Consider the following 3,919-nt stretch of genomic DNA (forward strand, 5'->3'; position numbering starts at 1 on the left):
GTGATGGATAGGGAGGCCTGTCGTGCTGCGATTCATGGGGTCGCAAAGAATTGGACACAACTGAGCGACTGAACTGAATGCCGTAGACAGTCATGTAATTACCACCACAATCAAAATCTAGAATAATTCCTTCAATCCTCAAAGCATAACCTGAGGAACTGGAGTTCCACGTGATACTCCATGATTCTTTTTGTTAAAAAAAAAAAAGCTTTGTTGCGCTTATAGACAATAAAGCTGCATGTATTTAAAGTGTGTAACTGGATATTTTGACATATGTGTATACCCATGAAACCGTGACTCTAATCAAGATAGTGAACACTTCTATTACCCCCCCCCCCAAATTTCTTCCACTTCTTTGTAATCCGTGCCTCCCATCCCTCTTTACCTCAACCAGAGAAACCACTCATCTGCTCTGTGTAACTATAGATTAGCCTGCATTGTCTAGGGATTTTTATAAACGAAATCACGCACTCCTTTTTTGGTCTGCCTCTTTTCTTTCAGCAATTTATTATTATTTTTTTTTACATTCATCCATATTGTTTGTTGCAAGTATCAGTAGTTAATTGCTGAGTAGTATTTCGCTGGGTGGATATGCCACAATTTGTTGGACATTTTGGGTTGTTTCCAGCTTGAGATTATTACAAATAAAGTTGCTATGAGCATTCATGTACAGGTCTTCATGGGAACATAGTATTTCTCTTTTCCTTGGGGAAATACCTGGAAATGGAGTAGTTGGATCATATGCTATCCTTATTTTGTTATTTTTTAAGAACTTTGACATGTTTGCAAAACATCCATTCCCAGCATTATCTTATTTTATTTCTTTGGCTGCATGGCTTGTGGGATCTTAGTTCCCCAATCAGGGATCAAACCTGGACCCCCAGCAGTGGAGGCACAGTGTCCTAACCACTGGACTGCCAGGGACTTCCCACCATTCTGTTATTCTTTTTTAAATTTTTTAAAAAATTATTTGCTTATTTTTGTTTAGGCTCTGCTGGGATCTTCATTGTTGAGTTGGTTTTCTCTGCTTGTGGGTTTTCTCTACTCTCTAGAGGCGGTGCACAGGCTTCTCTTGTCATGGAGCCTGGGCTGTGGAGTGCAGGCTCGGTAGTTGTGGCTCCCGAGCTTAGTTGCTCTGCGGCACGTGGGATCTTCCCAGACCAGGGATCGAATCCATGTCTACTACATTGGCAGGTGGTTTCTTTACCACTGAGCCACCAGGGAAGCCCCACCTTATGTTATTCTTAATAATCTATTTTCCTTTTTGGCTGAAACTGATCAATTTAGGATCAGTCAGGGCCTTCTGCAGGAGAGGGACTCAGTTCCTCCCCGCAAGTGTCTCCTAGCTGTCTCTGGTCCTGTGTGAGCCACAGTGCACCTTGCCATCCTGAGCACGTCTCAGTGGAGAAGCTGTGTTGGCTTACATAAGCACACTGACCTCTTGCCTCTTGCCAGAGTCTAAAATCATGAAATCTTTTGCAAGCGTGCTTTCGCTGCCTCTGGACTGGAATGTTAAGTGCCAGTGGAGTTGTCTGGCTTAACAGTCTGATCAAAATACACCTGTAGATGGACAAGGTCAGTGATTGACTCTATGGAAGGAGAGCCTTAGATGAAAAGACGGTTTGAGGAACAGGGAGCCATCGGGATGAGCTGAGAACGAGGCTCATGCATTCAGAGCAGCTTCAAGACAGTGGCAGCATGATTTCACATTTGAGTTTATTTCTGAAAAAGGAATGCATTCAGATGGCTCAAAAATTCGAGAGCTTGGGTGGGTATACAGCATTGTGAAAGGCCTGTCTCTTACCCACATCCCCACTTCCTCTTCCCGGAGGCAAACCACAACTCCTCCCTCCCCAGTTCTTGTTTATCCTTCCAGAGATTTGCATATACTAAAATTTGCATACACAAATACGTATGTGTATATCTTGTGTGTGTGAAGCACTTTTACACAAGTGCTAACAGGCCAAGCTCATTGTCGTACATTTTGATTTTTTTCCACTTTACTTATCTTAGAACTTGTACATAGTACGGTGAAAAGAGTCTGCTCATTCTTTCTTTTTTTTTTTTTTTAACATTTACATAGAATTCTACTGTGTTGGATTTAACCTGTTGAGGCAACATTTGACCACCAGTATTGGTATGACAACAGTTGATAGGGTGAATAATTTTAGTTTGCACAGTAAATAATGTCAAAGTTATAGGTGGATTCTCTAAGCCTGTTGGGCTGTGATGTCATCTCAGGGAAGGCAGACTAAGGGGAAGGTAACATTTCTGAGCACTTGATATGCCGAAGGGTTCATAAAGCAGTGATCTACTTTGGTGTCTTGGAGAATTACCAGGGGAGCTAATTAAAAGTGAGGCCAAGCAGGCGCCTCCCTCCTTCACAGCCCCAGAAGTTCTGATTCATTGGAGCTGGCAGTGGAGGGGAGCACAGATTTTTATAAAGGTAGTCCTCAGACTCGGCTTTGAGGAAAGCCTGGCTCTGCAGAGGGGAAAGCAGAAGTCACTGAGGAATTCATTAATTCAAATTCTTAAAATCATTTCATTCCTATATTTTTAAAACTGAGAAAAATTCATGAAGGAGAAAATAATGTTTTCAAATGGTTTGGAAGGCTCTGTAGTCTCCCCACCCCTGCCTCCCAGTTCTCTCTCCTTAGAGACAACAATTTCTTCCCTGGTGGCTCAGTGGTAAAGAATCTGCCTTCTAATGCAAGAGATGTGGGAGACACGGGTTCAATCCCTGACTCGGGAAGATCCCCTGGAGGAGGAAATGAAAACCCACTCCATATTCTTGCCTGAAAAATTCCATGGACAGAGGAGGCTGACAGGCTAGAGTCCATGGGGTCACAGAGAGTCAGCCTGAGCAGTTGAGCATGCAAGCACTGCAGGGAGTGCCTATGTGACTAAGGAAGTAGGCCTTGTTCCTCCTTAGAGGCAGTGAGAAGAGCACTTTTCCCACTGTTTGAGAAGGGCAACAAACTTGGATTTGGGAGTGCTGGGTCAAATGCCTTAAATATCAGTGACTCCCTGTAGGCCAGGAACTGAGCTCAGGATTTTACATGCATTATTTTCCTTAAGGAGAAGACTCTTGAGAGTCCCTTGGATAGCAAGGAGATCCAACCAGTCAATCCTAAAAGAAATCAACCCTGATGATTCGTTGGAAGGACGGATGCTGAAGCTGAAGCTCTTATAGTTTGGCCACTTAATTTGAAGAGCTGACTCACTGGAGAAGATCCTGATGCTGGGAAAGATTGAGGGCAGGAGGAGAAGGGGGAAACAGAGGATGAGATGGTTGGATGGCATCATTGACTCAATGGACATGAGTCTGAGCAAACTCTGAGAGATAGTGAGGGACAGGGAGGCTTGGCGTGCTGCAGTTCACGGAGTCACAGGGAGTTGGACACAACCGAGTGACTGAACAACGACAGTGTCAGTTAATCTTTCAACGAACCTTTTTACAGAGAGCAAAACCAGGCTGAGAGATTTAGTTATTACCTGGGGTACGGGTGATGTGGGGCTCACACAGCTAAAGGAATGAAACCAGGGTTTTGAATTCAGGTTTAAAACCCTTGGTCTTAAACACTGTTTGGAGGACCAACCACAGTCACTGGGCATTTGGAGAAAAGCTGCGCTTCTCAGGCCTCCATCACACTTGGTGGAAACCACACGCTGATCGTCTTTTCCCTTTTGGGAGCTTTTTGAGGACATGTCTGCATCTTCTACTCCGCTGTAGATGGAGCCCCTGCCCTCGGGATGGACAGCGGGTGCCCAAAAAAGGACTTCTCCGATGGGCTTTGGGTAGAATCCAAGAAAGGTGAAATCTCATAACTGTTGCAGTTCCTCAGCCCAGTAATTTTTTTAGAATTGTTTTAATTTAAAAAAATTTATTTATGGCTGTGCTGGGTCTTCATTGCTACAT

Source organism: Ovis aries, chromosome 2 (genome assembly GCF_016772045.2).
Source record: "Ovis aries strain OAR_USU_Benz2616 breed Rambouillet chromosome 2, ARS-UI_Ramb_v3.0, whole genome shotgun sequence".
Lineage (NCBI taxonomy): Eukaryota > Metazoa > Chordata > Mammalia > Artiodactyla > Bovidae > Ovis > Ovis aries.